Genomic DNA, 13,036 nt, shown 5'->3' on the forward strand with positions numbered 1-13,036 from the left:
AGCATTAGGCAGCTAAGCCCGATTGGCTGCTTAGGTAGCCTACATCCTAGCCTCTGAAATCATCCTTCTCTTGCTTGTATGTCATCTCGCGCTCGTATTTCCTGCATTAATGGCTGGCTTGGAGTGTGGGCCCTTGACTTACTCAGTGGCCTGTATCAGCGCTGCCACCTCAAGCATGAGCTGTGCTCCGAGCACATCTAGGGGATTGAGGCCTGATTGTGAGACTGAGGTGCTGGCTGGATATAGCGTGCTGAATTCATTAGCTGTGGTACCGTATCAGGGCTCAGGTGCCCATCAGTGCCCTAAAAGAGGGCCTTCAGCACCGCTGCTGAGCATTCACCTAACTCTGTAGGTGTGTAATGTCTTTGAGGTCCTGGGCCTTTATGGCCCAACCAAGGTGTTATAGGAAGTGTGTGGCAGCACAGGCGCAGGCCTACATGGCTCCTGAGTGCCACAGCCATCTTTCCTCCCACATGCCTGGATTCCCTGCTGCCATTTGTCCGGCTTGGACTTCCTGCTCACACCATTAATCTCCTCTGAGCTGTAGGAAGCCTGTTCAGAACAGATGGCTACAGTTCCTGTCTGCCTGAATGCTTAGATTAGGCCCATGCTGGTCTTTCTTTTTCCTGCTCTCAAGACAATTGGTCTGGCTCTTTCTCACTCTGTCTGAAAAGCACCCGTCAGCTGTACCAAATTCATTTGGCCTTAATTAGGACCAGGTTAGCATGAAACCCTCCCAGTCTTTTATATTCAGACTAATGTTACTAATCAGGTTCGCAAGGTTGTAGGGAGTCCAGCCTCTTTGCTACATCTTCTGACTGTCAGATTAAAAGGCTGCTTATCTTGTCAGTCTCTCATCAAGGAAACCGCATTTCTCACTAGATGAGCTGTCCATTTCATCTCCACTCAGGTTGGCTACGTCTACACGTGCCCCAAACTTCGAAATGGCCATGCAAATGGCCATTTCGAAGTTTACTAATGAAGCGCTGAAATGCATATTCAGCGCTTCATTAGCATGCGGGCGGCAGCCGCGCTTCGAAATTGACGCTCCTTGCCGCCGCGCGGCGTGTCCAGACGGGGCTCCTTTTCGAAAGGACGCTGCCTACTTCGAAGAGGGCACCGCGCGGCGGCAAGGAGCGTCAATTTCGAAGCGCGGCTGCCGCCCGCATGCTAATGAAGCACTGAATATGCATTTCAGCGCTTCATTAGTAAACTTCGAAATGGCCATTTGCATGGCCATTTCGAAGTTTGGGGCACGTGTAGACACAGCCGTTGTGTGCCCAGGCTCTCTGTGCTATGTTAATTATCAAGCCTTTCCGAGGCTGGTTTGAAGGTTACTTTGCAGGTTAGCATTTGGGGACAGTGCTTTAAGGCATTGAAACTGGGTCAGGTCAGGTTGTAGGACCTGGTTTCTTCTGTTTCCCCTAATGATCCTCCTTTTCAACAAGTATTATAAACCTGCACAGGCCCCATCACTCCAGGATGGGTCGCTGTTTTCCCACAGCCTGCTTTAAAAGCATGGGTCCTGTAAACAGCACTATTAGAAATTTGTCTGATGTCATTAAGGTGGTTTTTGTGCCATCCAGAGGAGAGTAGATGAAATCTGTGTGTTCCGTCTACCTTGTTGATTCATAAATGTGCAGTCCCCTCCAAGAAATCATATGAAAGCTCAGACGTGTTACACTATAATCAGATACAGCCATCTATCCTAACAGCACAGTGTCTTGGTTCAGCATTTCCTTTTCTTTAGAAGCATTTGCAAACCAAAATTTGATTCAAGTGCTTGTAATACATTTTATGGTATCAGAGCTGCTGCCAGCGCCTTAAGATATGTGACTAGCAGCTCTCTAGAGAGAGAGACTCCCATGGAAAAGCTAAACAAACCCTGTGCAACCATCACCATCCTAGGTAGGGTTTGAACCCCAGGCACCACCCTTTGACACGGCGTTGATAAAGCCAGTGGTGCTTTAGCATAGGCACTGTGCACTGGAGAGTACAATGATCAGTGTGGCTGGGGGCTTTTTTACCCAAGATGGGTTAATGGGAGTGTGTTCTGGTAATCAGCAATTACCAGTGTTGTCCACTGCACGGTGAATCAAGACTGAAAAAAAAATCTGTTCTGTTCTCAGCAAAAAATACCAACAAACTATACCAACAGATAATCAAAGAGTCCATGCTCCCCGCCTTGATCTCACACACCAACCCAGCGATGGACTCACACAGTATTTGAAGGTATTCCAGCAGAAGCCAGCACAGTGTAGGACATTGCTCTTTGAGGTATTTCTTTCAAATGGCAATGATGTGAGTTGGATGCTTGTTTATTTCTATGATGGGCCACTAGACATAGAACCAACTTGTTTATGCTAAAGAGCATACTTCCATTAATGCTAATGGGGCTTTAGTGCATAAATTCCTACTAATTGGTAGAGGAATGTATCCCAGAAGGAGGAACTTTACTGCTGATTTAGCTGATGGCTATGGCTGTGTGTGAGAAAAAATATTAGCATTCATGTAAAACAATTAGACTAGTAACAGTGGGCAAATGATTCAGAAAATGATTGTAACTTTCCAGCTCCCTTTAGTGGGAAAGCAAAATATGCTGAGGAGAAAAGTCAGAGGGAGTAGAAATATGGCATAAGCAGTTGTACAGGCTGAGCTGGTAGCAGCACCTATTATAAAGTTTTCCTGACAATTCCCATTGTAAGACCCTGTCTTCTGTTGCTTGTCACTTTGCCAGATTTTAATTTTGGACAGAAATTTTCCCACTGGGTGTCTGCCTCAGGCTGAAGTTTTCAGGAAAATGTCAGTTGAAGTAGTTCAGCTGTTTCTGAGAATGAGGCTGGGGGCAAGAAAAACAACCTGCTTTGCTTTGTTGATGGAGGACTACTTCTGGCAATGGTTTCTTTTAGCCATTCTAGTGCACACATGCTTTGGTGCAAAGTCCTGAACCATGACTTTTGTATCAGCCATATGCCCTTTGGCCAGCCCCATAGACAGCTGCCTGAATTTGGTCAAGTTATCAGCTGTTCATGCTGACTGCTTTATACCTAGGAGCTCAGAAGATTCTGTACTCATTGAGCCCACTTGAGATTTTTCACAGCTGATAATACTGACCAGTCAGCTCAGTCACTGTCCCCTCACAGCGCCGGCACATGCTCCCTTCAACCCAGGGTTACCAAGGCCAAACCAGACTTTTCCTGAAATGGCTGCTCACGACTTGGGAGTGGAAGGAAGAGCACTGAACCTGAGAATAGGGAGCCCACCTCTCCAGGTTTCTCAGGCTATGGCTACACAGCAGCATTATTCCTAAATAAACTATTTGGGAAGAGGTATTCTGGGATAGTTTATTCCAGAATAGCCCAGCTATACATGAAATGCATTTCAAAGTAGCACTCAGCTATTTCGAAATAGAGCATCTTCATGCAATGGAGCCTATTTCAAAATACAGGCATTGGACACAAGATGGCTTATTTCAAAGTAGGTTCTATTCCCTGTCTACACAGTCCCTGTTTCAAAGTACCTGTTTCAAAATAGGCACTATGCCTCGAACAATGAGGTTTACCAATTTCAAAATAAGGCTTACTTCAAATTAACTTTGCTGTGTAGACATACCCTTAATGACCCCCACCCCCTACCTTGTCCCTTACACAGTACTCAAGAGAAAGCAGTTTGATTTAAATAGATGGGCACAATTAGTGACCACTTGATAAATGTATGGGTTAAATGACTTGCTCAATCTCACATAAGAACACTGTTTCAGAAGGGATAGATTCTAATTCTGCAGGGCAGCATTCAACTTCATAAGATCATCTTTGCTCTTCCTGGAGTCTCCTGCCTGTCACACCTTCTGTAACAAATGAGCAAAAGTTCCTATAACAATCTCCTTTATTACACAGCCCTGATTCATCCCCAGCCTAGATCTGTTCTGGGCACTGGTCCTGTGGAAAAAATAGTATGTGCACATGTAAACCAAGACTGTATCATAATGCAAAGGTTTGAGGGGACAGAGTGAAGTTTTCACAGTAACTTTACATCTGGCTGGTCGTAACCCTGACTATGCCCCTTTAATGGTCTCTGTGTAATATTTTCATGTAATCCAATATTGATATTACATCAGCACCCAAGTAGCCCATCAGGCTTAGACTTACCTTGCTGAATGTTATGCAAACAGAAAACAGGGGACGCGACCCTGCCCTCATGGCCATCAATGCCCACTGACTTCAGTGGGACCAGACTTTCACTCATGGCCCCTTCCCCAAAGGCCAAGGCACTGGATGTCACTTCTTAACCAAGTTTGGTAATTACCTCAGATCATTTAATAAGAACTATTTGATATCCATGTGTTTTTATACTGATACTAGTGGCTGCAATGTGAATTGAGTAAGAGGCTCCTGGCTTTATCCTACATGAAGCCTGTGATCGTGGTAATTCAGTGATGGTCAGCCTATGCCCCAGCCTCTGCATTGGCCCAGGAGCCATTTTTGGTTACCATCGCCCATGCTCAGGGTTGCCAGATTCCACTGGTTTTTCATGCACTTAATCTTTTTTTCCCTACTGGTGTTATGAAAGTGATATGCACATAAAGCAAGGGCATGGGATGCGTACGGATTGCATGCAACGTTGATATGAGACAGCCATGTGCTCCCGCTGCACCCAATCAAAGTGCTGCTTCATTCAATCATCACACCCTCTAAATTCTAGGTATGCAAGCACAGTTAGCAAAACTAAAACTACCCATCCCAGGAGACCATTTTTGTTACAACAATCTTGCAACCCACTGGGCTGAAGGAGGCTCACTCATGGCCCACTCACTTGCTTAGGTTGCCCATCGCTGATGTAAGTTCACTAATTAAAACAGGGCTAGGCAATTCCACTAAAAAGAGATATCTGGTTGGAGGGATCCTTTCAACCTTATGTCTTCATGCCAAATCTGCTACCTTTGAGGATATACTTTCCAAAGCACATTGCAGGGTTTTAGTTGTGAGATGCCCATTACGATCCGTGGGACTCATGCAGCTACAATTTCACAGAATGCTTTGAAAATTTACTCCAGACATCTTTGATGATCAAATGCTTCTTCAACTGCTTTTTTAAAGGCTTAGATGCAGCAAATATATGAAGCTCTATGTCTTTCTCAAAAGATAGATTAACCCGCAGCACGCCACATACGTGTTTTCTATTTGCTTGTGGGGTTTTTCTGTTTTTTTTAAATTCTAAGCATATGCTACAGAGATATAGAGAAGAAAAGAGTTCACATGCAGAAACATAATAGATTTATTAGGTGCATGGAAGGAATCTTACACTTTAACTTTTCTTTGGTTTTAACACTGTAGCAAATGTATTTTGATAACAGTGTTGAAAAGTGTGGACTTTTGATGGTTTTCTTTTCCCCTGCAGGTCTCTGGGGGGTTATGACTCTCCCCCTATTCCAGGATCCTACTTTTCCAGGCTCTTAATTATTAAGGAAAGATTAAGTATACCATACAATCAATTTGTTTAGGTATCTTTAAACTTTGTGTACCCAGTGGGATTTAATAAGACAAAAATAACAAACCCTGAAAGGCTTTTTTTCTTTTAATGTTCATAAAATGTTACATACAACAGAATCCTTTCTTAAGCTTTATTTAAGAAATCGAGTACTATTATAGTTCAATATATATAAGACACATCCAGTATTGTGTTCCTGATAGCAAGTGCATAGATTTTGTTACGATATAATTTTTTCACTCAGTAGCATGTTTCATGGTCACATGAAGGGACACCCCCAGCGATTTTGCTAGAGCATGAGAGAGGAAAACAGAACACAGCAAAGTAGTGAAACTACAACAGAGATGAGGAACAAAAACAGTCAAGCAAGCTAGCAGTACAGTCGATTCCTGATAAGTGAATAATCTGATTGCTTGGTCAGAATGCTTTATTCACTTATCAGGAATGATTCACAGTACATTTTGTTGGCTAAATTGCTTTCCCTAGCCTAATACTTAAGAACCAAACTGGGCAAAGGCACACAAACTCTGGCAGGGTATTCTTTTATCAGCATACCTTGTGACAGTTTGATAATTTCCCATGGTGATACACATATATTTAACAAAGAGACATTTTGCTAACACTGCACGGTGCCTGGTTTAATTGAAATTAAAAGCATGCCTTTAAGCAGGACAAACTGTACAGTGGCTTTACAGAATTCATTCCCCCGCAGTTTGGTTTTTTTTTTTTAAGAACTGGGGCTTTTTGTCCTCATGAGGTATTTTTAAAACAACTGCAGTAGTGGCTATTTTTAATTTAATTGTGTTTAGAAAAAAAGATCTTAAGCTCAACTTGATCTTCGCTACCAACAAATTGATGTTTCAAAAGAACCACCGACAATGACTTAAAAATATGGCTGCAATTCTGTTCACACACTGGTGTAAATCAGGAATTACTCAATGGAAATTGCTGCCATAAATTTTATCAGCCTCAGCACCATATACTCAAGAGATGTAAAACACCTCCAATAAACTCTTTCATATCTGGCAGTCCCAGGACTGGGAGTTTGCCGGATATTCAAATGGTCTGGATAATAGAGAGGTGTACCTAACAATTCATAACACTAAGGAAAAACAAGATTAGATATTAAGAAACAAACAAAAATGTATGCAGAGTACTTTATTTACCAACTACAGTAGTATTGTCCAGAGTAAACGTATAACTGCATTTGCTGTATTTATTTGTATTTACTTTCACTAGACTGTACTTAAGGAAAATGTAACTGAAATTTACTTATGGTTAAAATGCCGGTTATTTGAGAGTTCAAGAGGATAGAATACTGGATATGAAAGAGTTTACTGTATTAGGTCATCCAGACCGTCCTTCTGTTCCACGTACTGAATTGTCCCCTATAGACCCCTATAATTTTAGACTAAAATCAGAGCTGCGTGGGATGTGTTTGCTAGACATCTGACAATGAACCCAGCTTTTGTGGGGCCCCAAAACTCATGTCCCTTTTTCCTTTTATGTTCATAGAAAGAAAAAAAATGAGAAAGACAAAAAAATTAAAAGCAAAACGAGGCCAACTCATAAGCCAGAACATTTCAAAACTGTTCCTAGCACAGGAGACAAAATAGCTGCCAAAACCTTAAGGAAACAGTGCACCATGACCTTCTGAACAGGATGTTAGTTTAGGACGTGTTTGCGCACGTTTGAGCCAAAGCCGGAGTATCTCAGAGATTGGAAAAGAGGATGCAAGAGTGAGGAGTGTGTTTTGGGTCTCATAAGAGCACTTTTAAGTGGTCTTTGATTCCTGAGCATCAGAGAGAGAGGGGGACAAAGGGTAGAGGATATGGCTTGAGTTCCAGAAAACACTTGGGAGTGCTTTTCCCCCATCCCATGGCATTATTTCACTCTCCAAATCTCAACATTTTATCTCTGTGATCAGACAAAAGACTGAAGAGAGACTTTGTGAACCATGACAGCATGAATTTTTTTCCTTTGCAGATTTTATTGGACACCAGTCCAAGGGAGACTGGAGAGATTCCAGAGAACCAACCCGTGTGTGAAACCCAACTGCTATCATATTTCTTTTTTGCATGGAGATTTGGCATTTTAATTTGCAGTGCTGATAAAGATCCACATTGTAAGCAACCAACAAAAGGAAAATAACCCATTTGTGCACTTGGGGAGAAATGTTTTACATCTATCGGCTTTAATAGTTACAAGTTCTCCCGGGGTTCATTTAACTTTTATATATCTATATATCTAGATGTAGATATAGATATAGATATAAAACAAGCTGGTCTACCTGGTCGATTTTGCTCAGTCTGTCATAGTGCTAGTTAAATTGTGATTAGTTTTTAAGGAGTCATTTATGAGCGCCATGTGCCACCAGATTATTGTACAGACCAGATTATTGTACAGTTTTGAAGAAATCCCATGGCTATAGCCTCCTTTTTTATACGTTGCAGATGCCTCTGCAAAGCCAAGGCCATATTCAACAAATAAAAAACCACTTGAACTGATCACTATAATTCTTCCAGTCTGATTGAAACAGCAAAGTAAAAAAACTTTTCACATAGCCTCAGATTTCTCGGTTTGTGTGTGTTTGCATGTATCATCTTTTGAGGTCAGAAGAGTAACAGCAGCCACCTTTAATATGACTTTGCTGGCAGTCATTAAAGTCTCCTCAGATTATCAAAGTGATAAAACCCCTTAGGGAGGGGAAAAATGTAAAACAAATCAGAGGCAGCTAAATTGCGCAAGTCCTCTTTCACCCTCCAATCAGATATTCACTTAGATGGAATCGACTGTATCTTTGTAAACAACATATAAGGAAAAAAAAAACAGGGACGTGAAACAGTGAAGTGTGTAGATGTTATACCAACACATAATGACCACCAACAATACAACACACGAAGAGAGAGACAAGTATTAGGAAAATGGTTTAATATTGGAGACAGAAGCAAAAAACTGCATCACACAATAACATACATTACAAAAATAAGTCTGACTGTTTCAACTACACGGTTATGTTCACAATGAGGACAGAAGAATCAGAAAAAACCTTGATCTAAATAGCAAAAAAGCAAACCCCTAAAGTTGTAACTAATACATTTATCCACGTAAAGTGACTGAGTACTTCTAATTCTAATTATCTTATTGTGTAACTGCACAATACAGAATAAAAAGTGAAACTTACCGCTTGTTTTTGTTTTAAAGACAAAAGTCTAAACACTAGATATAAGCAAAGGGAAAAAAAGATATCAAGCCAAAGATTTAATTCGCTAAACAAAACCAACTCTCTTTCTACCAACCAGAAATCAAACTCGAAAATCAGTCATGGTCAGGGGCCTACAAGAGTAAGCCACAAAAAATTCCATTTGTTTTTTAATCTCCAGTATAAAAAATTCCACTGGTACAAAATGCATAAGTACAATCAAGTTGTAGAAATAGGAAAGCCTGCTTTTTTTCTTTTTTTTTTTTTTTGGCTCAAATTCCATCAAACAACAAAATCCAAATGCATCAATAAAACAGAAACAATACTCAAATGGTCTTACAGATTCCACTAAGTTGCATTAACTTTGGCTTTTCTCAGACAATACTTAAAAATTAGTTTGTAATTCTAAACAAAATAGTATTATTAATCTACAGACAACAATTCTCACAGCACGGGGGGAAAAAATACCCAAAGAAACAAAACCTGAAACAAAACACAAATACATAGCTTTTTTTTTTTTGTATGACATTAGCCGAAAGGTAATGAAACTACACAGGTTTTTTTTTTCGTTTTGTTAATTAGCACTTAAGATAATAAAAACAGAAACAGTAAAATGATTTCAGAGTAGCACAAGCCAAGGAACTATAACCCCTATGGTGAAAGAAAGATGAACTTGTTAGTCACTTGAGGACTGTGGTTTCATTGCAATTAGCTAATTTGTTTGAAAAACTACTAGTCTAGTCTTTTGATTAGAATTTTGGAAAGCAATTTCCCTTGTTTTCTTCCTTTGTTAGTAGGCCCTTTGCACCCTTGCAGCTTTTTTCCTGTCTGCATTTTGAAAGAGAACTGGTCAATTTGTGTCTAAGGAGATATAAGCTTTTTATTTATTATTATTATTTGTAAAGGCAAATTTTCCCACAATGACCCATAGTTGCCATTTGGAGACACAGAAACATTCCCTGCTAAAAATGCTGGGCCAGATCTTCAGCTGTCATAAATCATTGGGGTGGGGACAGGTGTCTTCTGAAGTCTATGATGCTATGCCAGTTTACACCAGTGGGGGTTCTAGCATATGGACTCTTGTATTGGAACTGGATTCTAAGTATGCAGTTTGCATTGTGGCTGCTGCATTCAAGGGATCTGGAAAATCATTGGAAATTTATATGGTGGACAAAATTAGAAGAATTAGTGAAACAATAAAATACATCAATTTATATTCTCATATTATATATATGTGCGCACACCCATATATAATGTGTGATGATACTTTGAATAAGCAAAATTGCTGCAAGGTGTACAAAATAGCCCTCAAAGGGTGTAGGAAGGCCTCAGTAGTAGTAAAAACATGTTAGGATAATATAGACCATTTAGTTATAAGTGCATGTGCTACAAGGAGAAAACTTTTTTGCATCACTAGAGGCTAGTCCTTTCCATCCCAGGGCTTCTACATAAACAAGCATTTAAGCAAAGTTGGGGACAAGAGACAGCGTGCACCACCTACATCGCTGTTCATACAGAGCTTCACTTTTCACTTTAGGATGCTTTGAATGTAATGAAATAGGAATAGATAATGGACGAAGATATGGCACTTTGTTATCAGAAGCAGTTACTGCTGCTCACATGCATTGAGTTGGCAGTGGATTCTATTTTCCAGCAGTAAAGAATCGAATTTGGTCACTGGTGGCTACTCATGCTGTAGACATGCAATCCAGTCAAATTTAGAAGGCAGTGAAAAGGCTACCAGCATCTCTTTTCAGGTTCTCTACACAGGGCTCAATCCAGCAAACAACCAGTTAAGTCACATACATATACATATAAGTCTCATTGGTTACTGGTGCAAGTAAAATTACGAGGGTGAGTGTCTGTAGGATTGGGCCCATATATTGTTATTATGAATAATGGCAGATAACACCAAGCAGTACATCATATGTAAACTTTATCCATAAAAAGTAGTTTAACTGCAGTGCACACTGAATTTTCACCCAGGAAGATCTAGTGCATCTGATTTAAGGAAAAGTTCATTTATTTAATTACAAAAATATTGTTTTTCTCCTCAATGTTTTCAAATGGTGGAATAACCACTCCTATCCCGGAGTAGTTCACGCAATAGATAATTAAAGAATTGTTTTTTTATTTTATTTTATTAATACTGAATAGCATATTCCAGCAGCATATTAAAAGCTCTTTAAGAAAAGACAAAAAACCCAAAATCTAAAAAGGAAAACCACAAGTTAAGTACTGTTTTAAATAATTTTAGTTATAGATACAGAAGAAATTTAGACAGCAGTAAAATAATTTTTTGTCCTTCAGATCTGCCCTGTGCATTTTTCTGATTTCAACCATGTATTAAATAAACCACAAAAAACTAAGTATATATATATTTATATATATAGATATATATATATAAAAATAAACAGCAAAATGGTGAATGTATAAAAGGTATTAACACTCAAGACAGCTCTGGGTGGAAAGGGTTAAAAGTTCAAAACTTTCTCACCTTAGAGGTTTCCATACATTATGAAGAAAATACATTGTGAGGTTTGCTTTCACAGCATTGATGTGCAGAGTGGTTAAAAAAGTGAAACATGGGCACTTATACAATGTTTTACAAAAAACATCAAAGAGAAATAACAAACAATAACAATTTCAGGCAACAAGACCACAGAATAGCAAGTTAACAAACTTTTTAACCTCTTTTTTTCTTTAAATATTAGGGATTTATACAAAACACATAATAAAATACCCATGTTATCAAATTACTTCACACAAGAAACACACTGAAGCTCTAGGAAGAAAGTACCTTTGGAATTTGGCACTGTATTTTCACTGATTTTTTTTTTTCTTTAAAAGAAAAACCGATCACATTTTGCTGAACACGAACACATCTAAATTTCCACAATAAAAAAATGACATCAATGCGTCACAAGCCAACACAAACTTATTCTGGAATATTTTTTAATTTTTCACATGAAATTTTTTTAAGCAAACAACTTTTTTTAAACTCCTTTTTTATTTTTGTTGTTGTTGTTCAAGTAAACCAATTTTAAACTTGTCTTTTATAAACACAGAACACTTAAGACCATAAGACTCATGATGAAACCACAACTTAATTCACAGAAGCACCAACGTGACACAGTTTACAGTAACTCTTCTCCTGTACATTGAAACAGTATAAAATATAGGTAATTTCATGTGCATTAAACCATGGATTGTCTAACTGTGAGTCAGTTCAGCAAAAGGTGACACAAATAGGTAGCATTTGCCCTAAAACAGGGTAAATATTTTCTTATACTAATCTACAAAAAGTGGTTCTCTATATATATTTTAATGAGAAAGTGAGCCACCTAAAATGGCCTTATCAAAAAACTTTACACTGCCTGAAAAATGTAAAAACTATTACAGACCTCTAGAGACTTAAAATCAGACAGTTTTTTTCTCAAACTGTTTTGGAAGTAGTCTGTTAGAAACCAACATTCTGTGCCTCTGGACACATATTGCTATTGTCACCAGTGACCAGGCAGAATGCCAATCCCTGTATAATACTTTCAAGTCTGTTATTTTATTTATATTTTGGAAAAGGAAAAAAACAAAAAAAAAAAAAAAGAGAGAGAGAAAGAAAGAAAGAAAGAAAAAAAAAAAGAAAGCAAGCGAAAACATTTTTGCCACAGGTTTTTTTTTTGTGTTTTTTTGTTTTTGTTTTAAACCCTATCATTAATTTGTCTAATAATAAATTTCTGTCTTGCGTGAATGCAGCAATGTTTTTTCACATTGACTTCCCAAAATTCATAACTAGATGAGGTCACATGCAAATTTCAAAGGTCAAACTAGATCAAAAGTCAGTAGGAGAACCGAATATGATGTGAGGTCAGAAAGACATCAGAAACAATGACGGGACGATGAAACTTTTTTTTTTTTAGACGCCACAGGGACATGCTAGGCAAACGATGAACTAACGGGCATGGAGATGTCTAGGGAAAAAACAAGGAAGAGGAAAAAAGTTACATAGAATCTATGCAGCAGAAACAAAATCACTTTTATGGGTGCAGGAGAAAACTAATGCAAATCTTTCATCATTAGAATCTAGGAACCATTCACATAATTTGCATTAACTTACAATACTTATCAACAGCAGCACAATGAAACCCCAAAAGAATCCATCTGAAAAGAGTTAGAGAAGATGGATTCATCTTTGGGGAGAGGAGAGAGGAAAGAACCATTTTCAACAAATGTAACATTAGGAAGTAGGGGAAAGAAAAAAGTCAGACAACTGAACTTTAAACTAGAAAATGGAAACTACGGACAAAATAACCAGACAAGTACAAACAGGAGGATAAAAGCATGAACTGT

At 38.9% G+C, this 13,036-nt stretch overlaps 1 protein-coding gene across 6 annotated transcripts in view; it reads right to left on the reverse strand.

Moving 5' to 3' along the window:
* Positions 1–5,256: 5,256 nt before the first annotated feature.
* CELF2 (CUGBP Elav-like family member 2) overlaps positions 5,257–13,036 on the reverse strand; it is a 550,837-nt gene continuing 543,057 nt past the window's right edge. For all 6 annotated transcript variants that reach the window (XM_075018013.1, XM_075018003.1, XM_075017993.1 and 3 more), the window contains one exon: positions 5,257–12,657. The gene's annotated coding sequence lies outside the window, so the exon portion shown is untranslated. The remainder of the gene's footprint in view (positions 12,658–13,036) is intronic.

This window comes from Carettochelys insculpta, chromosome 1, assembly GCF_033958435.1.
Source record: "Carettochelys insculpta isolate YL-2023 chromosome 1, ASM3395843v1, whole genome shotgun sequence".
NCBI lineage: Eukaryota > Metazoa > Chordata > Testudines > Carettochelyidae > Carettochelys > Carettochelys insculpta.